Consider the following 25,988-nt stretch of genomic DNA (forward strand, 5'->3'; position numbering starts at 1 on the left):
ACTTCTCAAGCCTAAAAGTTGGTTCTAGTAACGAAATTCTAAGAAAATTCTAAGAATTATGACATTCCCCCTTAAATTTTAAATCAAATCATAGTAAAGATAAAAATGAAACATTACAAAACATCTCTTTTTTACCAAGGTAAAAATTCTTAAGAGTAGAGAGGAGGACTTTTAAGAGGCTTCAGAGTTTCTATAGCAGAGGACAAATTGGCGGAAAGAAGAAATATTCTCCAAACACTGAACATAAAGCTAAAAGTAAACACTGCTCTTCTGTCCAATTTGGTTTTCTTGTTGTTTTTGGATGGTATGTAGCCAACAATCTTCTTTATTCATGATTTTATTACCTGAATTTCATCAACCTAAATTTGTATGGTTGAAAAATAATGAAGATAGCGTTTTTAACACTTGAAAATATTTTTCAACAGCAATTTAGTGAGGTCAACATTTTGCATAAAATTTTAAATGTCTGAATTACATTTTCATTTGAAATATACAACCACAATAAATTGCATTGCCAAAAATTTCATTTCAAGCACTGTAAATGCTGTAAGGGTTATTTTTACATTAAGATCAAATTTAATTGCAAAATCAGATTATAGCTTTGTGTTTCATGGATGAGCTTTAATTGCTGATGAGTGTTCTCTGTGTTTATTTGTCACATACACAGTCATACAGAGTACGATATGCAGTGAAATGCTTAGACAACTGCTCGCGACCTTAAAATAAAAGACTATAAATAAGAAATAAATATAAAAAAATACAATAAGTTTAAATAAAATAGCTGTACAACAAAAATACACAATATAGAAAATATATGAAGAAAAATAGAACAAAAATAAAACAGCTGTACAAAGTAGGTATGGATTTATGTCATTTTTGTGGAATGAAATTAATGGTAAAAAGAAAATGGTAATGTCCAGGTTTGTGCAATCCACATATTTAAAGTGTCTTGTGCAGTGCAAATATGCTTAAAGTGATTTATTTAAAGTGGCTGGTGATAGAGGGATTTAACTAATGACCACGAAGTCTAGATGTGCAGTGGCCACTATTGTAAGTGAATGTCCAGAATGTCCAGAGTGAGTGTAAAAGTCAGTGTGAGTCAGTACTGTGTGGTGTACTGATTAAGAGACCGTATCACCTGCGGGAAGAAGCTCCTCCTCAGTCTCTCTGTGTTGGCCTTCAAGGAGCGGAATCGCTTTCCTGACCTCAACAGAAAGAACAGTCGGTTGAGGTCCTTCACGATCTTCCTGACCTTGGTCCAGCACCAGCTGCTGTAGATCGAGTGCAGGTCGAGGAGCTCGGTGCGGATGATGCGCTCTGCTGATCGCACCACCCACTGTAGAGCTCGTCATGGTGTTGATGTGACAGGACCATGACAGGTCCTGTGTGATGTGAAAACAAAGGTATTTGAAGCTGTCCACTCTCTCCACTGGGCTCTCGTTGCAGACGGGGGTCTGGTAGTTCCTTTCCTGCTTAGTGCTGAAGTCCACTATCAACTTCTTTGTCTTACTGACGTTTAGAAGGTGGTTGTTCCTTTGGCACTAGTTCTCCAGATTCCTAATCTCCTTCAGGTAGGCCATGATGGTGGTGGAGCTAGTCATATGTGTACAAAGAGTAGAGCAGGGGGCTCAGAACACACTCCTGGGCGCTCCAGTGCTGAGAGTAATGGAGGCTGAGACATGTCCGCCCATCTTTACTGCCTGTGGTCTGCCAGTTAGAAAATTAGAGATCCACTGACACAGAGATGAGCTAAGTCCCAGGTGCTCCAGCTTGGTGATGAGTGTGGAGGAAATTATGGTATTAAATCTAGAGCTGTAGTCGATGAAGAGCATTTTAACGTAATTCCCCCTTCTAGTGTCCAAGTGAGTAAGTGATGTGTGGAGGAGATGAGAGATGGCATCATCAGTAGAACGATTTGGACGGTACATGATCAGAGTGATTTTGTCAATTTTCTTTTAAAAACAAGTTTGAATATTAGCTTTGTTTTCTTCAAGAAATACTGTTTGAGACAAGCACATTAATTTCAATAGTTTGTTGTAAAATCTGATACTATTTCAGGTGTTTAACTCAAGTTAGTTGAGTTAAAAATGAAGGGGAGCAAATGTAATTTGTAATTCAACATGCAATTTTTCTTTGGGAAATTTTGCCACTATTATACTTCTAAAGGAAATGGAGAAATTCTTCTAACATGGTAAAGAAAAAAATGTCAAGAACAAGTAACATTAGCAACATGTTGGAAAAATGACAGTTGATTGTCCAGAGTTACCTCAAGGTAACTGAAAGAGTGATTCGATTGTTGTCCAGGGAGATTATAAGCTACTGACAGGAGGATGAAGGCACAAACATTACTCATTCACTTATCATCTATACTGCCTTGTCCTGTATACAGGGTCGCAGGGAGCCTGGAGCTTATACCAAGAGACATAGCACAATGCGGGGTACACTCTAGACAGGGTGCCAAATTACCGCAGGGCACACACATACAGTACACACATTCACAGGCTCATTTACACACTACAGGCAATTTGGGAATGCCAGTCAGCCTAATCTGCATGTCTTTGGATTATGGAAAGAAACCGCAAACTCCATGCACTCAGACTCAACATGGAAATTGAACCTTCGACCCTGGAGGTGCAAGATGACAATGTTAACCACTAAACCACCGTGCCACCATACACATAGATAATCTGATTAAATACCAAATATGGTTTTAAATGATGATTTGATTTATTAATGAACAAATGGCCAAACCTGTCTCTATGTCAAAAGTAGGAAGGGTTGTCCCCTGCCCCCCAAGAATTGTAACCAGGCATTCATGATAACTGGCAACGAGCTTTGATGTGAAGGCATTTCTTTGTATATAATAATAATAATAATAGAAAAATAATGGATGTGTTAGTTCCCCTTGCAGGGATAACCAGTTGCTGATGCTGTGGAAATTTCACTTTTAGATTTCATTAAGAACTGTCTGGATGTGTTAAATGTAAACTATAAATGTGAGTATTTTAAATGAAACCTGACATCCTTAAGGCATAACCACCATCTTGTGTAGGAAACCAGTTGAAAACCAATTTAATTACATAATTTGTCAAACTTTTACTCAGGCTATTAAAAATGCCACACTTGCTTATCTTTATTTTTACTCAACAAACTTCATAAACGGGGAGTTTTGCACTTGAAAAAGTACCAAATTTTGTCACAAACTACTATAATTATTGTGCTTGTTTTAAGTAGTATTTCATATAGAAAAGACAACTAAGATTCAAACTTGATTTAAAATTTTCTTTCATAAAATCACTCTGATCATGTACTTTTCTTCTGATGTCTTCAAAAGACAGAGAACACTCATCAACAATTATAGCTCATCCATGAAACACAAAGCTATAATCTGATTCATGCTCAGAACAGTACATCATAACTCATCATCGTGATTAGGGAGACGTAACACTTTCCAATCACATTTCCTAGTTAGAAACTATAGAAATGATCCCTGAAAGTATAGTCTTACCTTTTCACCCCTCAGACACTCACTGACCCCAAATAACACAAAAATCATGAAAATGGTAGGTTTTAGCTTCTATACTTAAACAACTATACAGAAATTCAGATGAACTATGCTAAAAATACAAACTATCCTTACTCCATCTAAGCATTATTTTAGATGATTTGTATTTTGAATCAAGCATCACTAAAAATTTTGCAAAACAATGTTGTATAGCGTGCACTTTTGTTAGTCCCACAAAGTTCCTACTGTCACAAACACAGAGAGATTTTATAAGATTATATATCTTTCGGTAAATATTTTCCCTAGAAATACACTTTTTCTTTTAATCCTGACACTTAAGGACCCCAAATAACACAGAAATCATGAAAATGGTGAATTTTCTGATTATACCAAAACACAGCAATTCACCTAAACTATGCTAAAAACAAAAAGTATACTAAAGTATTGTTTTAGAGGATTTGTACTTGGGACGAGTATTTCGTACTTTTACTCAACTGCATTTCCAGGAATACACTGTGTCTATATGGCATGAGGTTAAGGCAATTATTCATAAGAAAACTAAATGAAATGTAAGAATATTTAGTTAATTCTAAATATATTGGATGAAATCTGACATGAAATACAATATTTAAATGATGATTTCATTTATTAATGAAAAATATTCCAAACCTGCCGACCTCTATGTGAAAAAGTAATTGCCCCTAAACGTAATACTTGGTTGTGCCACCCTTGCCAGCCACATCTCCAGTCTAGTGTTTGTAATAACTGCCAATGAGTCTTGACCTAAAGATATTTTAATTTCAATTCAATTCAATTTTATTTAAACAGTGCTTTTAACAATTGTCACTGTCTCAAAGCAGCATTTCCATGTAAAGATGAAACAGAGATTTTTGCTTTGCTCACTTTTCAGGGAGCAAATGTCTCATATAATAATAATAGTAATAATAATTATTATAATAATAATAATAATAATAGAAAAGTGATGTCTGCCTTGGTGGCACTGCAGGGCACTTATTAAGTGTACTCTCTGCTTTCCTTTGACAAAATTCCACTATTCAGGACATCCTGCAATAGCACCAACACAGATGTAACTTCTCTGTGCCTTATCCTGGTATCGTAAGCACCTCAGATACTGTACTTGCTGCTGCTGTGAAATTTCCAAACTATGAAAATTGTATGTTGAATAGTTTTTTAAAACAAAAACTAATACTATTACGAAAAGTATTATATTGAAAAGCGTATAACAAAAATACTTTATTGGTTTACGAGATGTATGAAAAAATTATTACTGTAATTGTTTTACAGATTACTTGCCTGTGAATTGCTGTGTAGGTGTTTTAATGTAGAGGCTAACATCTACCATTTTCATGAATTCTGTGTTATTTGGGGTCAATCAGTGTTTAAGGAAAGAAGAAGGTAAGACTATACTTTCAGGAGTCATTTCTGTAGTTTCTAACTGGGAAATGTGGTTGGAAAGTGTTACGTCTCCCTAATCACAATGATGAGTTATGATGTACTTTTCTGAGTATGAATCAGATTATAGCGAGTGTGTTATACATAAGCTATAATTGTTCATGAGTGTTAGGTCTTTGAAAGACATCAAAAGAAAAGTACATGATCAGGGTGATTCTGACAACTTGGGACAAAAAATGGGTCTGAAGATCAGCTTTGTTTTATTCAGAAATTCTGTTTGAAATGAGCACAGAAATAAAACAGAATTTCTATAAAATCTGATAATAACTGAAATACTGAAACCTGGCATCTGTTTTGTTTTCTAAAAAATAAAAATATGACAGGATGCAAGTGTAATATGTTTAAATGTGTGACTAAATTACTAAAGGAAATAAAGGAAATAAAATTTCCTATAGCCTACTTAAGAAATATTGGTTAAAGGAGCTTCCCCACAAAACAGTTGTGCTTCCTAACAGCTTTTAACTGATGGAACTTAGTTAGGAAATTAGTAAACAGTGTAAGGATCTGTCCAATGACACAAATTTTGAAGCACTTTTGATGTGTCAAGCCAGCGGTTCAGACAGTGGGCTGTTGATATCATATACTGTATATGATAAATAGCGCATGAAGTATCGATTTGGTGCAATACGTATTATATGCAGTAGGTGGCAGTGCAGTGTTTACTGGTAAATTATCCCTCTCTATCTGATCTGCTAAAATGAGCAGAACTGACTGAAGTTGACACCAGTCGGCCATCTTCCATGACTTTTGACTTAGCACACAACTTACTAGTATAAAAATATAACGCAATACAGAAAAAAAAAAGCTTTTTAAGCATATTATTTGAAGTATTACTGAACATACACTACAGTTCAAAAGTTTGGGGTCACTTTCTAACTTCATGATCGTTCCTGATTTTTATTTTTTTCTACATTGTAAAGGAATGCTGAAGGCGTCCAAAAATGCATTAATTTCCTTTAAACAGTTGATATTGAGATTTGTCTGCCACTTACGCTCTGTAAAGATTTTATAACGCCTCTAATCTGAGTTGCTGTTAATTGGTCATTTTTCAGGCTGATAACTCTAAATGAACTTCTCGTCTGTGGCAGAGGTAGGTTCTGGTCTCACCCTCCTGGGATGGTCTTTATGAGAGCCAGTTTCATTATGGTGCTTGACGGATTTTGCAAATGCACTTGACAATACTGTTCTTGCAAGAACTATTACAGAAAGGCTGACAATTGTGTAAAATAACAACTAACTGTTGTTTTTGTTGTTACATAATTACCTAATTCCATATGTGTTATTTTATAGTTTTGAAATCCCCAGTATTGTTGTAGAATGTAGAAAATAAATCACTAAACAAAAACAAAGAAATTTGCAAGTGACCCCAAACTTTTGAACGGTAGTGTATATTGGGTCATATTTGTAAAACAAAGGAAAGAACATTAAGACAAACAACATATAAAACTATAAAAACAATATTTTAGCAGGTCGGGGGGGCGGTGTCATCTTGATGCAGTCAGTGTAAGATATACCACTCATCAGTGTAAGCTGTCAGTGATGATGAACCAGTGCCTGATAATGATGACCAACACATCTCCCCTTCTCTACCAGAGTGAAAATGATGCCAATCAAACTGAACAGGTCATCTGGAATAAACTCAGTAGCAGCATCAGCTTATGCTAGTAATTATTATTGTAGTCAATATTATTTCAAAATAATATTTTCTCAGCCTTATTTTGAATTAATATTGTCTACAATCATAATTAAAATGAGTAACTAGTTTACTAGCCCGAGCTAATGCTGCCTTTGATTTTATTCAAGTTTATCTGTTCAGTTGATTTTCACTTGGCTCGGGTATAGAAGGGGAGAGGTGCTGGTCATCATCATCCCTGACCCTGAGGCTGCTGGATCCAGACTCGCTGTCCCTGACCGTAATGTTAAAGCTGTCAGAGCCTGCGGAACTTTAATTTCCCCTCACGCCAAAGGCATAATCTGTTAATTTGAAGATTTTCACAGCATCTGCTTTTAAAGCTTATTCTTCTTGTCGCATAAATTTTCAGCTCCACCTTTTCTTTTTTTGACAATTTTCATCCATGGCAATTATTCATTCTTTGTTGTATTGAGAAAGGATCCATCTCTCTCCCTCTGTAAATTAAAAGTAAAAGGGGGCGTGGTTTCAGAACACGTATGGAGTAGGATTACAATACATTTACATGCACACAAACTTGCGTGGGGGAAAAAAGAGTTCAGAGCCAACAATAGCATTCAGCACAAAAACTTTATCAGCCTTTTTCAGCGTCAAAAAGTTATAATACAAAACATACAGTAAAAGTAAAGAAAAGGGTAAAACAATAGAGCGTTGGGGGCAGCACAGCTGAGCTCACCAGACGGCCAGTCCGCCACTGCCTAGCACATTATTGCTAGCTGTAGCAGCGGAGCAGGTATCCAGGGAAACTAATCGATGTTAAAGGATCAGCCAATAGGCGCGCAGGTCCAACCCACTGACGCTGATTGACAGAACGACTCATTCTGCTGAAAAGTCGCATTATGAAATAAATAGGCCTTTGTAAAAAAGGAGATTTTAAAATAAAAACAGCATGAATTAAATAAAATGCCTCTGCAATAATCTCTGTTATAGGGAAAAATAATGACCATAAAATATTATTTCATAATAATAAGTAAATTTATATGGCAGAGTGCAATATATTTAACAATGATATGCTTTTTTTCAAAATATGTTCCATTACAGTATTTCACAATATCATTCTCATATTAAATAAATGTGTCTTAGTTATTCATAGAGTTATTTATTTCATCATGTCCTATTTATTTATTTTAAAACACTTTGGAGTTCCATATGAATTAGAATAGATACTTTCCTATTATTTTCCACTAATTTCCTCCCGTTCATTGCACCCCACCTGTCATGTCTGTATTCCCCACACTTTGAGAACCACGGACTTACAGTGATGTAGAAGGGCATCTGACTTTACAGTTGGTTGGCGGGACAACAGCAACCTCATCCTATTTGTTAATCCTTCAATCCTGGATTCTCTTGACATAGTTCTGACAAATCACAGATTGACAATGCTACAGTAGGAAGATAGCTTCTTATTGGTTAATTTGTCATTTTTGTTGCTAACACAATCGATGTGTTAATGACATTGCAAGGTACTTAATTCACCGTGTACTTTAGTTCCCCTTGCAGGGATAACCTGTTGCTGATGCTGTGGAAATTTTACTTTTAGATTTCATTAAGAACTGTCTGGATGTGTTAAATGAAAACTATAAATGTGAATATTTCAAATGAAACCTGACATTATTAAGGCATAACTACAAAATCAATTTATTCATAATTTGTCAGACCTTTAGTCAGACTGTTAAAGATAACACACTTGCTCACCTTTATTGTAACTCAACAAACTTCATAAATGAGAAGTTTTACACATGAAATAATATCAGATTCCATAACAACCTATTAAAATTATTGTTATAAAAAATTGTTTTTAAAAGAAAATAGACAAAATCACTCTGATCATGTACTTTTCTTCTGATGTCTTTTAAAGACAGAGAACACTCATCAACAATTATAGCCCATTCATGAAACACAAAGCTATAATCTGATTCATGCTCAGAAAAGTACATCATAACTCATCATCGTGATTAGGGAGACGTAACACTTTCCAATCACATTTCCTAGCTAAAAACTATAGAAATGATCCCTGAAAGTATAGTCTTACCTTTTCACCCACAGACACTCACTGACCTTAAATAACACAAAAATCATGAAAATGGTAGGTTTTAACTTCTATACTTAAACAACTATACAGAAATCCACATGAACTATGCTAAAAATACAAACTATCCTTACTGCATCTAAGCATTATTTTAGATGATTTGTACTTTGAATCAAGCATCACTAAAGATTTTGCCAAACAATGTTGTATAACGTGCACTTTTAGTTAGTCTTACAAAGTTCTTATTTTTACAAACACAGAGAGATTTTATAAGATTATATATCTTTTAGTAAACATTTTCCCTAGAAATACACTTTTTCTTTTATTCCTAAAACACTTAAGGTCCGCAAATAACACATAAATCATGAAAAGGGTGAAGTTTAGATTATACCAAAACACAGCAATTCACCTAAACTATGCTAAAAACAAAAAGTATACTAAAGTATTGTTTTAGAGGATTTGTACTTGGGTCGAGTATTTTGTTCTTTTACTCAACTACATTTCCAGGAATACACTGTGTCTATATGACATAAGGTTAAGGCAATTATTCATAAGAAAACTGAATGAAATGTAAGAATATTTAATTAATTCTAAATATATTGGATGAAACACGACATAAAATACAGTATTTAAATTATGATTTCATTTATTAATGAAAAATATTCCAAACCTGCCGATCTCTATGTGAAAAGTTATTGCCCCTAAACCTAATACTTGGTTGTTCCACCCTTGCCAGCCACATCTCCAGTCTAGTGTTTGTAATAACTGCCAATGAGTCTTGACCTAAAGATATTTTAATTTCAATTCAATTAAATTTTATTTGTACAGTGCTTTTAACAATTGTCACTGTCTTAAAGCAGCATTTCCATGTAATGATGAAACAGAGATTTTTGCTTCGCTCACTTTTCAGGGAGCACATGTCTCATATAATAATAATAATAATAATAATAGAAAAGTGATGTCTGCCTTGGTGGCTCTGCAGGGCACTTATTAAGTGTACTGTCTGCTTTCCTTTGACAAAATTCCACTATTCAGGACATCCTGCAATGGCACCAACGCAGATGTAACTTCTCAGTGCCTTATCCTGGTATCGTAAGCACCTCAGATACTATACTTGCTGCTGCTGTGAAATTTCCACACTATGGAAATTAAATGTTGACTAGTTTTTTAAACAAAAACTAATACTATTATGAAATGTACTATATTGAAACACGTATAACAAAAATACTTTATTAGTTTACAAGATGTATGAAAAAATTATTACTGTAATTGTTTTACAGATTATTTGCTCGTGAATTGCTGTGTAAGTGTTTTTGTTTAATGTAGAGGCTAACATCTACCATTTTCATGAATTCTGTGTTATTTGGGGTCAATGAGTGTCTGAGGGAAGAAGAAAGTAAGACTATACTTTCAGGGATCATTACTATAGTTCCTAACTAGGAAATGTGGTTGGAAAGTGTTACGTCTCCCTAATCACAATGATGAGTTATGATGTACTTTTCTGAGTATGAATCAGATTATAGCGAGTTTATTATGCATAAGCTATAATTGTTGATGGGCGTTGTGTCTTTGAAAGACATCAAAAGAAAAGTACATGATCAGAGTGATTTTGAAAAATGGGTTTAAAGATTTGTTTTGCTCAGAAATTCTGTTTGAGATGAGCACAGGAGTAAGACAGAATTGATATAAAATCTAATAATAACTGAAGTATTAAAACTTGCCTTTTGTTTGTTAGAAAATATAAATATGACAGAATGCAAGTGTAATATGTTTAAATGTAAGACTAAATTACTTAAGGAAATAAATAAAATAAAATTTCCTATAGCCTACTTAGAAAATATTGGTTAAAGGAACTTCCCCACAAAACAGTTGTGCTTCCTAACAGCTTTTAACTGATGGAACTTAGTTAGGAAATTAGTAAACAGTGTAAGGATCTGTCCAATGACACAAATTTCAAAGCACTTGTGATGTGTCAAGCCAGCGGTTCAGACAGTGGGCTGTTGATACGAGTGCAGAACTCATGCAGGTCCATGTAAGGACTGGGTCGCTCCAGAACCAAGATGAAGCAAACAGACACCTTAAACCATTGCAATAGCTCCACCAGGTTCCACCAGCGAGGGGAAATGGACACCATCTGCATCAACGCGAGGCAGGCTGTGTGTTTTTCCAGGCTGAAATAGGGTTAGCACGGATTTAGTGGGAGAGGTTTCTGAGACCTGATTGTGACGTGTGGAGTAGGTCTACTTACCTTGCTGATGTACTCCTTGCAGACAGATTTGTCCACATATTTAATAGCGACCTGTTCACATACACTGAACATAATTAGGAAAAGAAGGAATTCCTGATGATTTCCATTTAAATGTAATTAAGTGTATATGTGCACGCAACTTACCGATTTTTCTGCCTTCCTCACTCCAGCATAGACCGAACCCATGCCTCCTTCTCCCAGCAGCTCTCCCAACACGTACCATGCTGCAAACGCCACTATTAAACAAATAGACAGACAACAATCATTCTGATCAATTAATCTAAAAAAAAAAAAAAAAGGCATCCGAAATAATCAGACCACCATTTGTACAAAACTGGATTGTAACGTACCTCCGTTCTGGTCCCACATGGAAAGAACCTATATGAGGATATATGCGCATATATGAAGCCTATATGCAGTATATATGCATATATATGTTAAATAGCGCATGAAGTATCGATTTGGTGCAATACGTATTCTATGCAGTAGGTGGCAGTACAGTGTTTACTGGTAAATTATCCCTCTTAATCTGATCTACTAAAATGAGCAGAACTGACTGAAGTTGACACCAGTCGGCCATCTTTCATGACTTTTGACTTAGCACACAACTTACTAGTATAAAAATATAACGCAATACAGAAAAAAAAAGCTTTTTAAGCATATTATTTGAAGTATCACTGAACATACACTACAGTTCAAAAGTTTGGGGTCACTTTCTAACTCCATGATCGTTCCTGATTTTTATTTCTTTCTACATTGTAAAGGAATGCTGAAGGCATCCAAAAAATGCATTAATCTCCTTTGAACAGTTAATGGTGAGATGTGTCTGCTACTTACGCTCTGTAAAGACTTCATAACGCCTCTAATCTGAGGTGCTGTTAATTGGTCATTTTCTAGGCTGATAACTCTAAATGAACTTCTCGTCTGTGGCAGAGGTAGGTTTTGGTCTCGCCCTCCTGGGATGGTCTTTATGACAGCCAGTTTCATTATGGTGCTTGACGGATTTTGCAAATGCACTTGACAATACTGTTCTTGCAAGAACTATTACAGAAAGGCTGAAATCTGTGTCTTAAAATAACAACTAACTGTTGTTTTTGTTGTTACATAATTACCTAATTCCATATGTGTTATTTTATAGTTTTAAAATCCCCAGTATTGTTGTAGAATGTAGAAAATAAATCACTAAACAAAAACAAAGAAATTTGCAAGTGACTCCAAACTTTTGAACGGTAGTGTATATTGGGTCATATTTGTAAAACAAAGGAAAGAACATTAAGACAAACATAGGGGGGGGGGATGTGGTCATCTTCCTTCGCCCACCCAGTGCGACATAAGCTTCGGCAAGAGTCCCCTTTTTCTTTCAGGGGAAATACACCCAAACCTGCTCCCAAGTAGCAAAATCTTACCTCCGGCTGTGAGTATCATACAAGCGGCGCTGCTTGCGACCGAACAGCAACGCAGCTGGCGTTGGAGAATTCCTGCACCGCTGTGCGATAAGCCCAAAGCACGAGAGGCAAATGTTCGTCCCAATCCTTTTGCCGGTCGCTGGTAAGCACGGCGAGTTGGGTGGTGAGCGTTCGATTAAAGCGTTCCACGAGGCCGTCACTTTGCGGATGCAGGGGCGTTGTGCGGGTCTTTTTCACCCCGAGGCGCTCGCACACCGCCGCAAACACCTCCGCCTCGAAGTTACGCCCCTGATCGCTGTGCAACTGCTCTGGGGCGCCGAATCGTCTGAACACCTCATCCACCAATACTCGAGCCGTGGTGGAAGCGCTCTGGTCAGGAACAGCAAACGCCTCCGGCCACTTGGTGAAATAATCCATGTCTACCAGCACATACCGGTTCCCGCGATCGTAGATGGGAAAAGGCCCAAGAATGTCCACGCCCATACGCTCCATGGGTGCCCCCACCCGAAAGTCTTGCAAAGGTGCTCGCAAGCGCTGGGTAGTGCCCTTCTTTGCCGTGCAGACGTCGCATCTGTGAACAAAGAGTTCACTATCAGTGTGACAGCCCGGCCAGTAGAAACGGCCGCGCAACCGCTGCAGCTTTTTAGTGACTCCGAAGTGTCCCGCACCCGCATGCCCGTGAACCATTCCTAACACTCGTGCCCGCAGAGTCCGCGGCACCAGCAGCTGAAAAGATTTGCCAGCGCCACACGGCCGTTCCCAGTGGCGGTAGAGTAAACCCCCCCGCAACGAGAGTCGATTAAACTGCGAGTGAAAGGCTTTTTCCTCTTGTCCCAGGTGAGCAACCGCGGCATAATCCGGTCTCTGGCCCGCGTTAACCCAACCCAGTACCCGCTGCAGCGCCAGATCCTTCTCCTGCTCGGCAATGAGCTGATCACGGTCCATCTGTGGCACAGGCGGAACGACTACAGGCGATGATTTAGGCGACGCAGTGACTCAGCTGCACGCCGGCTCGGACGGCGGATTACCGACGGAGGCTCCGGAGGACTGCGCCGGGAGAATGTTCTGATTCACGAGCGCGCTCTTTACCCTCGGAAACCTGAGACAGGACAGCCCCCAGCCCTACATCGCTTGCGTCTGTGTCGAGGATAAACGTACGAGACGCGTCCAGATATCTGAGAACAGGCGACGTGACCAGAGCTTCCCGTAACTGAGTGAAAGCACGCGCGTGCACCCTGTCCCAGCGAAACGGCTGATTCTTTTTCGTGAGGCCGTGCAGCGGACTGGCGATCGTGGCAAAATCCTTCACGAACTGGCGATAGTTAGAAGCTAACCCGAGGAAGGTGCGTAGCTGGGACACATTTAGCGGTTCGGGCCAATTCTGTACCGCCGCAATTTTAGCTGGATCGGTGGCAATCCCTCTAGCACTAATTACATGTCCTAAAAAAACTCTCTCCGCTGACACTTTTTGGGGTTGAGCCGCAAATTCGCCTGCCGGATAGCCAAAAATACTTCCCGTAGGTTAGCTAGCGCGACCTCAAACTCCCTGCCGTGCACCAGTAAATCGTCCAGGTAGACGACACAACGGTTGCGAGGAATATCGGCTAACACCTTCTCCATCAGCCGTTCAAACGTAGCTGGAGCGTTACACAGGCCGAACGGCATGCGCCGGAACTGCCATAGCCCTTGCCCGATCGAGAACACGGTTTTAGGTCGCGCTTCCGGAGCGAGCTCTACTTGACAATACCCGCTTCGCAGATCTAACGAGCTAAACCACGCCGAGCCCGCAACGTGTTCCAGCGCATTATCTATTCGCGGCAACGGATGGGAATCTTTGCGCGTCACCTTGTTCAACCGCCGGAAATCAACACAAAACCGCCACGATTCGTCCTTTTTACGCACCAATACAACGGGTGAAGACCATGGTCCGGACGCTGGCTCTATGACGCCCGAGTCGGCCATCTCACGCAGCTTCTGCTCGGCGATAGCTCGTTTAGCTAAGGGAAGGCGTCTCGAATGTAACTGAACTGTAGCTGCGTTACCCGTATCAATCGTGTGCTGCACCAAATTAGTATGTGTGCACTCGCGCTCATCTACCGCGAAAATGTCCGCGAACTCATGTAAAAGGGACTTCACTGTGTCGGTCTGTGTCTGACTGAGCCCTACGCTGCATAAGCTCGGCCATTATTCTCGTTCGGTCTGCCACCGGAAGTTCCGACCCCCTGGTGCGCTCTACTAACATGTCCGGCTGCGCTTTGGGCACTAGCAACCTGGCTAACCCGAAGCTCCCACGCAACGTTCCGTCATCGAGGTTCAGTACTGCACCCCACCTTTCCAAAATATCCAACCCCAAGATACAATCATCCTCAATGTCGGCCACAAAGAATGGATGAAAAAGAGTGCACCTACTTGTATTCGCACTGTGCGACAAACCCGTATCTCCAAATAGCTCTCCGACACGGTGCGAATGTTCATGGCTGGGGCCGGCAGCATACAACCGCGATTGCCTTGTCCTAGTACTCCACAGCGCAGCAGCGAAACTGTAGAGCCGGTGTCCATGAGTGCCCGTAGCGACATGTTGTCCAGGCCACAGTTAATGTAGACCCCCGCGCAATTTCCTACACGTCCTGACCGGAAGTTGTTTCCCGGCAGTTGGGGAAACAAAGAAGGCTGTGGGAGGCGGCTTCCCCTCGGCGCCCCCCAAAGCTAGTTTAACGGCTGCTGGGGTACGTTGTCCTCAGACCTGAGAGCATTGCAGCGGTAATCCGGCGGTCCCTGGCCTCGGCGTCGTCGCGGAATCTCGGAAGCGGGGTCGAGGCCTAGCCATGCTGGGTAGCCCTGTCCCCGGCTAGGTTCACCTACCGAGCGGCCCTGAGTCACGGGAGGTCGCTCGGCTCTTTCGCCGTGGCGCTCTGCCATGATGGGTTCGGCGCTCTCCGCCTCGCGCAGCACCTCAGCCAGGGAAGCCGGTGCCGCTAACCGGATGTGCTCGCGAAGCCGCCACGGCCGGACTCCCCGCAGAAACACACACCGCGCTAGCTCCTCCTGCTGGACGGGCCCGAACTCCAGGTAGCCTCTGCGCGCGAGAGACCTCAAGTCCATGGCGAACGCCCCCAGTGGCTCAGAGGCAGCTCCTTGGCAAATAGGCTCGCCGCTCCGCTCCGGTCGCCGCTCTTTGCCCGCGCTGGGCAAAAAGGGAGGGTTTTCTTCCTCCTCAGCTGCTCTGCTACTCGGCAGCCTATTTGAATCCTCTGGATTTCCTCCGGGGTGCGTTCTAACCCACGACTCATCATCCCACTTCTGACACCAATTGTAGCGTTTTTCAGCGCTACGTAGGAACGTGACGAGGCGAGTGAGCTTCCTTGCTGCCCAATGCAAATGACTGGGAGTATTTTAATCGCTCTTTTACATAAACGGCACATTAACAATCTACAAGTCACACAAAACACAAGACACACTTCTAACCCACACACACAACCTGGCCGAAGCCACTAACCCCAAACACCTTTCCCCACATAACAACATAACAACCCATCCCGCAAAGCATGACGGTTCCCAATCGAAACCCCGCCCATGCCACAATATGTTCCATTACAGTATTTCACATCATTCTCATATTACATAGTGTAGGGAACCAATTGGAAATCATTTTATTCACAATTTGTCAGACCTTTAGTCAGACCCATTAAACACACTAGTTCACCTTTATTTTTACTCAACAAACATCATAAATGAAGAGTTTTATACATGAAATAGTATCACGTTTCACAACAAACTATTGAAAACATTGTTATTAAAACTTGTTTTAAAAAGAAAATAGACAAAATCACTCTGATCACGTACTTTTCTTCTGATGTCTTTTAAAGACAGAGAACACTCACCAACAATTATAGCTCAAGCATAAAGCACAAAGCTATAATCTGACTCATGCTCAGAAAAGTACATCCTAACTCGTCATCGTGATTAGAGAGATGTAACACTTTCCAATCACATTTCCTAGTTAGAAACTATAGAAATGATTCCGGAAAGTATAGTCTTACCTTTTCACCCTCAGACACTCACTGACCCCAAATAACACAAAAATCATGAAAATGGTAGGTTTTAGCTTCTATACTTAACTATACAGAAATCCACATGAACTATGCTAAAAATACAAACTAACCTTACTGCATCTAAGCATTATTTTAGATGATTTGTACTTTGAATCAAGCATCACTAAAGATTTTGCAAAACACTGTTGCATAACATGCACTTTTAGTTAGTCCCACAAAGTTCCTACTTTCACAAACACAGAGAGATTATATAAGATTATATATCTTTAAGTAAACATTTTCCCTAGAAATACACTTTTTCTTTTAATCCTGGAGACCCCAAATAACACATAAATCATGAAAATGATATTACCAAATAATAAGATTATACCAAAACACAGCAATTCACCTAAACTACACTAAAAACAAAAAGTATACTATTATTAGTAAGTATTATTTTAGAGGATTTGTACTTGGGCCGAGTATTTAGTGCTTTTACTCAACTACTTTTTCAGGAATACACTGTGTCTATATGGCATGGGGTTAAGGCAATTATTCATAAGAAAACTAAATGAAATCTAAGAATATTTAATTAATTCTAAATATATTGAATGAAATCTGACATGAAATACAGTATTTAAATGATGATTTCATTTTTTAATGAAAAATATTCCAAACCTGCCGACCTCTATGTGAAAAAGTAATTGCCCCTAAACCTAATACTTGGTTGAGCCACCCTTGCCAGCCACATCTCCAGTCTAGTGTTTGTAATAACTGCCAATGAGTCTTGACCTAAAGATATTTTAATTTCAATTCAATAAAATTTTATTTGTACAGTGCTTTTAACAATTGTCACTGTCTCAAAGCAGCATTTCCATGTAATGATGAAACAGAGATTTTTGCTTCGCTCACTTTTCAGGGAGCACATGTCCCATATAATAATAATAGTAATAATAATTATTATAATAATAATAATAATAATAGAAAAGTGATGTCTGCCTTGGTGGCTCTGCAGGGCACTTATTAAGTGTACTCTCTGCTTTCCTTTGACAAAATTCCACTATTCAGGACATCCTGCAATGGCACCAACGCAGATGTAACTTCTCAGTGCCTTATCCTGGTATCGTAAGCACCTCAGATACTATACTTGCTGCTGCTGTGAAATTTCCACACTATGGAAATTAAATGTTCACTAGTTTTTTAAACAAAAACTAATACTATTATGAAATGTACCATATTGAAACACGTAGAACAAAAATACTTTATTAGTTTACAAGATGTATGAAAAAATTATTACTGTAATTGTTTTACAGATTACTTGCTCGTGAATTGCTGAGTAAGTGTTTTTGTTTAATGTAGAGGCTAACATCTACAGTACCATTTTCATGAATTCTGTGTTATTTGGGGTCAATGATTGTCTGAGGGAAGAAGAAGGTAAGACTATATTTTCAGGGATCATTTCTAAAGTTTCTAACTAGGAAATGTGATTGGAAAGTGTTACGTCTCCCTAATCACAATGGTGAGTTATGATGTACTTTTCTGAGTATGAATCAAATTATAGTGAGTGTGTTATACATAAGTTATAGTTGTTGATGAGCATCATGTCTTTGAAAGACATCAAAAGAAAAGTACATGATCAGAGTGATTTTGACAACTTCTTTTGAAAAATGAGTTTGAAGATTAGCTTTGTTTTGTTCAGAAATTTTGCTTGAGATAAGCAAAAGAATAAAACAAAATTGATATGAAATCTGATAACTGAAGTATTAAAATTTGACATCTGTTTTGTTTGTTAGAAAATGTAAATATGACAGGATGCAAGTGTAATATGTTTAAATGTAAGACTAAATTACTAAAGAAAATAAAATTTCCTATATCCTACTTAGAAAATATTGGTTAAAGGAACTTCCCCACAAAACAGTTGTGCTTCCTAACAGCTTTTAACTGATGGAACTTAGTTAGGAAATTAGTAAACAGTGTAAGGATCTGTCCAATGACACAAATTTCGAAGCACTTGTGATGTGTCAAACCAGCGGTTCAGACAGTGGGCTGTTGATACGAGTGCAGAACTCATGCAGGTCCATGTAAGGACTGGGTCGCTCCAGAACCAAGATGAAGCAAACAGACACCTTAAACCATTGCAATAGCTCCACCAGGTTCTCACAGCGAGGTGGAATGGACACCATCTGCATCAACGCGACCTCCAGAGGCAGGCTGTGTGTTTCTCCAGGCTGAAATCGGGTTAGCACGGATTTAGTGGGAGAGGTTTCTGAGACCTGATTGTGACGTGTGGAGTAGGTCTACTTACCTTGCTGATGTACTCCCTGCAGACAGATTTGTCCACATATTTAATAACAACCTGTTCACATACACCAAACATAATTAGGAAAAGTAGGATTTCCTGATGATTTCCATGTAAATGTAATTAAGTGTATATGTGCACGCAACTTACCGATTTTTCTGCCTTCCTCACTCCAGCATAGACCGAACCCATGCCTCCTTCTCCCAGCAGCTCTCCCACCACGTACCGTACTGCAAACGCCACTATTAAACAAATAGACAACAATCATTCTGATGAATTAATCTAAAAAAAAAAAAAAAAAGAATCTGAAATAATCACACCACCATTTGTACAAAAGCTGGATTGTAATGTACCCCCCCCCCTGTGGTGTGCTGTTTAGCTGTACAGGAGAAGACCGGAGCACAGGACTCTCAGGCCGTTTAAATGATGGAAAGCCTGAAAACCTGTCTGGATCAAAGTGGAACCCTGGAGGTGGAGGCACTTTGTCCTGCTGATGGAGCCGACGAAGTTTCAGCAGCCATTCAGGTTTCTCTGTCTTCCCTCAGTGAAGCTGTTTAGAAAACTTTAAGACAAACAGGGAAAGTAAGTCAGTAATCAGACACCACTATAAATTCATGAAGGATTTTATCACAATTACTTGAACAATCTGCTCCATCAAGACCGCTGTGATGCTGGACGGCGAGGTGATGACTGCTCTAGCGATACATTTACAATACTCAAGCGCTTGAGCAGAAAGTCCCTCCTTGGCTAGCATGCTAGCATGAAAGAGCTTGTACTCCTGTGACAGACATAGTAATTTGTTCTTAATACAATGATTCCTGCTTATATTTGACATGGGAAAAAAATATTAAAAAAATCTGACCTGGAAGCTTGGCTAAGCAAACCCTGAGGTCATGAAACAGCACATATTCATAAACCTCGGATCGCTCGATAGCTTCCCTGATGCCTGATTTCTTGAAAGGCAAGTGGGTGGAAAAGAGAATTACGTCTTAGTCATGAGTAAAAGCAAATTATCACATCCATGTACGGTAAACGCACATACGCAATAAATACCTTTCACAACCAAACATATCAAAGCTGGAATAGTCGTATGATCTCAGCTCCAATTGCGCCGCCACGCAGCAGATATGCACCGTAAACATTCGCCATCTGCAGGCTGCAGATAAAAAGCCAAACATTAGAGATCATGAAACAATCCTGATTTGATGATGAAGTTATCATTACAAATATATATTGTAACTTGTCCATACCAAGATCATCTGCCATTTTGATAATGGCTTTTCTAAGCTGCTCGTCTGGAGCTTCGGAGCATAAAAGCTGCACCAGAGGAAAACACCAGTGTTCCAGGTTCTCACCACACACAGTGAGAACAGTCACATTAACAACAATGCAGAATTATACAATCCAAATCACAGTCAGATACAGTAGATGGTGATGCTGAAGTGCTAATATACAGTAGTAACTTTTGTTATTTTGCTCCTCAAGTGTATGTAGGCCCTAAACAGGCATGCACCAATGTCATGCATCAGGACTTACAGTAAAAAAAAAATATATATATATATATATATATATCCAGCAAACAATCATCATCATTTACATCTTTACAGGTACAGAGTTACAGAACAGATCCATGATTTTCCAGAAGAAATACGATTCTGGTTGCTGAGGTTCATCCAGGCACTGTAGAAGCTCCTGAGACTTGTGTTTCTTCATCTGACTGCTGTAAGAGACGTAACAGGACACAATATAACTTCTGAAACAGGCAGGTGATTAAACGTGCTAATGTTACACAAGAAAAGAAAAAGGCTCTTACCCCAAGAGAGAGGCCGGAAAAGTTTAAATATGTTCTTCAGACATGTAGTTCTCACCACAGCCCAGGACACGGCAATTCCCTGAAGACAAAACATTAGTCTGGGCTAAGTACCAAAAATATAAATATGAATCTTATTTCACATGATGGTAAACTTACTCATTCTCGTATTAAGTGATATGAGAATAAAATGTGGATCATGTGACAATATTTAGACAATATCTTTCTCACTTTTTGCTCAAAATACTACAATCGAGGTCATTTCTAAATTAGTTAGAAGCAATGTTAATATGTGCAGCTCAGAACGAGGTCAGGTTAACCTTAACCTTAAACTTTAGTTTTGTATATCATATGTTGCCGCTTAGACAGCCATATAAACTTCCAAAATATCTGGAATAATTTTACATAAAATGTTGCATGCACTGATTTACACTAAATGTACATTCTTATCAAAATATTCAGTAGACTACATGTATTAAACACACAACTTATAAACCATATTATATAAACATGGATTATATTCCTATATTTATGGTAATTCAATACTTTATATTTTCTGTGTTTAGTCAATCGCAATAAAATTAACACTACAGGAAGTTAACATATGTAACTAATCTAGACAAGAAAGACAGAAAAAGCGATATAAGCATCACAGCCATCAAAACACCAGCTGCAGTTTAGCAGTAAGAGCCAGCCACTCTGTGTGGACATCATGTTCCTCACCGAAAGTCTGAATCCCTTTTTTTCTCATGTATGTGTTCAGGTCATGTTTTTAATATTTAGTTGCTGCTCTAGTAGTAGTTTAGTTAAAAAAAAAAAAGTTTATTTATTTTACCAAAAATTTGAAATCTCTACCCGCACTTATTGCACTTTCTAATGTTTGCTTACAGTGATGTGGAAGGGCATCTTACTTTACAGTTGGTTGGCGGGAGGACAGCAGCCTCATCCTATTTGTTAATCCTTCAATCCTGGATTCGCTTGACGTAGTTCTGACAAATCACAGATTGACAATGCTACGAAGATAGCTTTTTATTGGTTAATTTGTCATTTTTTTTAGAAAGTGAAGCCAACTCGGCCTGGTCTCACTTCGGACATGGCAGTATTAAAGTGAAATACCGTGTTTAATCACAAATTCAACACATAATTCTTGGGAAGTGCTGGTACACATGCTGTAAAATACGTAGAAAAACAGAGCAGAGATGGCAGTCAGGGCCCATATTCACAAAACTTCTCAAGCCTAAAAGTTGGTTCTAGTAACGAAATTCTAAGAAAATTCTAAGAATTATGACATTCCCCCTTAAATTTTAAATCAAATCATAGTAAAGATAAAAATGAAACATTACAAAACATCTCTTTTTTACCAAGGTAAAAAATTCTTAAGAGTAGAGAGGAGGACTTTTAAGAGGCTTCAGAGTTTCTATAGCAGAGGACAAATTGGCGGAAAGAAGAAATATTCTCCAAACACTGAACATAAAGCTAAAAGTAAACACTGCTCTTCTGTCCAATTTGGTTTTCTTGTTGTTTTTGGATGGTATGTAGCCAACAATCTTCTTTATTCATGATTTTATTACCTGAATTTCATCAACCTAAATTTGTATGGTTGAAAAATAATGAAGATAGCGTTTTTAACACTTGAAAATATTTTTCAACAGCAATTTAGTGAGGTCAACATTTTGCATAAAATTTTAAATGTCTGAATTACATTTTCATTTGAAATATACAACCACAATAAATTGCATTGCCAAAAATTTCATTTCAAGCACTGTAAATGCTGTAAGGGTTATTTTTACATTAAGATCAAATTTAATTGCAAAATCAGATTATAGCTTTGTGTTTCATGGATGAGCTTTAATTCCTGATGAGTGTTCTCTGTGTTTATTTGTCACATACACAGTCATACAGAGTACGATATGCAGTGAAATGCTTAGACAACTGCTCGCGACCTTAAAATAAAAGACTATAAATAAGAAATAAATATAAAAAAATACAATAAGTTTAAATAAAATAGCTGTACAACAAAAATACACAATATAGAAAATATATGAAGAAAAATAGAACAAAAATAAAACAGCTGTACAAAGTAGGTATGGATTTATGTCATTTTTGTGGAATGAAATTAATGGTAAAAAGAAAATGGTAATGTCCAGGTTTGTGCAATCCACATATTTAAAGTGTCTTGTGCAGTGCAAATATGCTTAAAGTGATTTATTTAAAGTGGCTGGTGATAGAGGGATTTAACTAATGACCACGAAGTCTAGATGTGCAGTGGCCACTATTGTAAGTGAATGTCCAGAATGTCCAGAGTGAGTGTAAAAGTCAGTGTGAGTCAGTACTGTGTGGTGTACTGATTAAGAGACCGTATCACCTGCGGGAAGAAGCTCCTCCTCAGTCTCTCTGTGTTGGCCTTCAAGGAGCGGAATCGCTTTCCTGACCTCAACAGAAAGAACAGTCGGTTGAGGTCCTTCACGATCTTCCTGACCTTGGTCCAGCACCAGCTGCTGTAGATCGAGTGCAGGTCGAGGAGCTCGGTGCGGATGATGCGCTCTGCTGATCGCACCACCCACTGTAGAGCTCGTCATGGTGTTGATGTGACAGGACCATGACAGGTCCTGTGTGATGTGAAAACAAAGGTATTTGAAGCTGTCCACTCTCTCCACTGGGCTCTCGTTGCAGACGGGGGTCTGGTAGTCCCTTTCCTGCTTAGTGCTGAAGTCCACTATCAACTTCTTTGTCTTACTGATGTTTAGAAGGTGGTTGTTCCTTTGGCACCAGTTCTCCAGATTCCTAATCTCCTTCAGGTAGGCCATGATGGTGGTGGAGCTAGTCATATGTGTACAAAGAGTAGAGCAGGGGGCTCAGAACACACTCCTGGGCGCTCCAGTGCTGAGAGTAATGGAGGCTGAGACATGTCCGCCCATCTTTACTGCCTGTGGTCTGCCAGTTAGAAAATTAGAGATCCACTGACACAGAGATGAGCTAAGTCCCAGTTGCTCCAGCTTGGTGATGAGTGTGGAGGAAATTATGGTATTAAATCTAGAGCTGTAGTCGATGAAGAGCATTTTAACGTAATTCCCCCTTCTAGTGTCCAAGTGAGTAAGTGATGTGTGGAGGAGATGAGAGATGGCATCATCAGTAGAACGATTTGGACGGTACATGATCAGAGTGATTTTGTCAATTTTCTTTTAAAAACAAATTTAAATATTAGCTTTGTTTTCTTCAAGAAATACTGTTTGAGACAAGCACATTAATTTTAATAGTTTGTTGTAAAATCTGATACTATTTCAGGTGTTTAACTCAAGTTAGTTGAGTTAAAATGAAGGTGAGCAAATGTAATTTGTAATTCAACATGCAATTTTTCTTTGGGAAATTTTGCCACTATTATACTTCTAAAGGAAATGGAGAAATTCTTCTAACATGGTAAAGAAAAAAATGTCAAGAACAAGTAACATTAGCAACATGTTAGAAAAATGACAGTTGATTGTCCAGAGTTACCTCAAGGTGACTGAAAGAGTGATTCGATTGTTGTCCAGGGAGATTATAAGCTACTGACAGGAGGATAAATGCACAAACATTACTCATTTACTTATCATCTATACTGCCTTGTCCTGTATACAGGGTCGCAGGGAGCCTGAAGCTTATACCAAGAGACATAGCACAATGCGGGGTACACTCTAGACAGGGTGCCAAATTACCGCAGGGCACACACATACAGTACACACATTCACAGGCTCATTTACACACTACAGGCAATTTGGGAATGCCAGTCAGCCTAATCTGCATGTCTTTGGATTATGGAAAGAAACCGCAAACTCCATGCACTCAGACTCAACATGGAAATTGAACCTTCGACCCTGGAGGTGCAAGGTGACAATGTTAACCACTAAACCACCGTGCCACCATACACATAGATAATCTGATTAAATACCAAATATGGTTTTAAATGATGATTTGATTTATTAATGAACAAATGGCCAAACCTGTCTCTATGTCAAAAGTAGGAAGGGTTGTCCCCTGCCCCCCAAGAACTGTAACCAGGCATTCATGATAACTGGCAACGAGCTTTGATGTGAAGGCATTTCTTTGTATATAATAATAATAATAATAGAAAATTAATGGATGTGTTAGTTCCCCTTGCAGGGATAACCAGTTGCTGATGCTGTGGAAATTTCACTTTTAGATTTCATTAAGAACTGTCTGGATGTGTTAAATGAAAACTATAAATGTGAGTATTTTAAATAAAACCTGACATCCTTAAGGCATAACCACCATCTTGTGTTTTCTTGTGTAGGAAACCAGTTGAAAACCAATTTAATTACATAATTTGTCAAACTTTTACTCAGACTATTAAAAATGCCACACTTGCTTATCTTTATCTTTACTCAACAAACTTCATAAACGGGGAGTTTTGCACTTGAAAAAGTACCAAATTTTGTCACAAACTACTGAAATTATTGCGCTTGTTTTAAATAGTATTTCATATAGAAAAGAAAACTAAGATTCAAACTTGATTTAAAACTTTCTTTCATAAAATCACTCTGATCATGTACTTTTCTTCTGATGTCTTCAAAAGAAAGAGAACACTCATCAACAATTATAGCTCATCCAATAAACACAAAGCTATAATCTGATTCATGCTCAGAACAGTACATCATAACTCATCATCGTGATAAGGGAGACGTAACACTTTCCAATCACATTTCCTAGTTAGAAACTATAGAAATTATCCCTGAAAGTATAGTCTTACCTTTTCACCCCTCAGACACTCACTGACCCCAAATAACACAAAAATCATGAAAATGGTAGGTTTTAGCTTCTATACTTAAACAACTATACAGAAATTCAGATGAACTATGCTAAAAATACAAACTATCCTTACTCCATCTAAGCATTATTTTAGATGATTTGTATTTTGAATCAAGCATCACTAAAAATTTTGCAAAACAATGTTGTATAGCGTGCACTTTTGTTAGTCCCACAAAGTTCCTACTGTCACAAACACAGAGAGATTTTATAAGATTATATATCTTTCGGTAAATATTTTCCCTAGAAATACACTTTTTCTTTTAATCCTGACACTTAAGGACCCAAATAACACAGAAATCATGAAAATGGTGAATTTTCTGATTATACCAAAACACAGCACTTTACCTAAACTTTGCTAAAAACAAAAAGTATACTAAAGTATTATTTTAGAGGATTTGTACTTGGGACGAGTATTTCGTACTTTTACTCAACTGCATTTCCAGGAATACACTGTGTCTATATGGCATGAGGTTAAGGCAATTATTCATAAGAAAACTAAATGAAATGTAAGAATATTTAGTTAATTCTAAATATATTGGATGAAATCTGACATGAAATACAATATTTAAATGATGATTTCATTTATTAATGAAAAATATTCCAAACCTGCCGACCTCTATGTGAAAAAGTAATTGCCCCTAAACGTAATACTTGGTTGTGCCACCCTTGCCAACCACATCTCCAGTCTAGTGTT

At 38.5% G+C, this 25,988-nt stretch overlaps 7 non-coding genes across 7 annotated transcripts; 3 read left to right on the top strand and 4 right to left on the bottom strand.

The window, feature by feature from the left end:
- Window positions 1–3,293: 3,293 nt before the first annotated feature.
- On the bottom strand, window positions 3,294–3,506 carry LOC128514564 (small nucleolar RNA U3). The gene has a single exon (XR_008356515.1). It is a non-coding gene; the product is annotated as a small nucleolar RNA U3 (small nucleolar RNA).
- A 1,417-nt stretch (window positions 3,507–4,923) lies between these two features.
- Window positions 4,924–5,133, top strand: LOC128514521 (small nucleolar RNA U3). Its single transcript, XR_008356479.1, has one exon. It is a non-coding gene; the product is annotated as a small nucleolar RNA U3 (small nucleolar RNA).
- A 3,352-nt stretch (window positions 5,134–8,485) lies between these two features.
- On the bottom strand, window positions 8,486–8,698 carry LOC128514568 (small nucleolar RNA U3). The gene has a single exon (XR_008356519.1). It is a non-coding gene; the product is annotated as a small nucleolar RNA U3 (small nucleolar RNA).
- A 1,397-nt stretch (window positions 8,699–10,095) lies between these two features.
- LOC128514534 (small nucleolar RNA U3) lies at window positions 10,096–10,305 on the top strand. Its single transcript, XR_008356492.1, has one exon. It is a non-coding gene; the product is annotated as a small nucleolar RNA U3 (small nucleolar RNA).
- A 5,871-nt stretch (window positions 10,306–16,176) lies between these two features.
- On the bottom strand, window positions 16,177–16,389 carry LOC128514585 (small nucleolar RNA U3). The gene has a single exon (XR_008356535.1). It is a non-coding gene; the product is annotated as a small nucleolar RNA U3 (small nucleolar RNA).
- Window positions 16,390–17,818: 1,429 nt separating this feature from the next.
- Window positions 17,819–18,028, top strand: LOC128514537 (small nucleolar RNA U3). The gene has a single exon (XR_008356495.1). It is a non-coding gene; the product is annotated as a small nucleolar RNA U3 (small nucleolar RNA).
- A 6,992-nt stretch (window positions 18,029–25,020) lies between these two features.
- Window positions 25,021–25,233, bottom strand: LOC128514507 (small nucleolar RNA U3). The gene has a single exon (XR_008356465.1). It is a non-coding gene; the product is annotated as a small nucleolar RNA U3 (small nucleolar RNA).
- Between the last annotated feature and the right edge of the window lie 755 nt (window positions 25,234–25,988).

This window comes from Clarias gariepinus, chromosome 26 (assembly GCF_024256425.1).
Source record: "Clarias gariepinus isolate MV-2021 ecotype Netherlands chromosome 26, CGAR_prim_01v2, whole genome shotgun sequence".
Taxonomy (NCBI): domain Eukaryota; kingdom Metazoa; phylum Chordata; class Actinopteri; order Siluriformes; family Clariidae; genus Clarias; species Clarias gariepinus.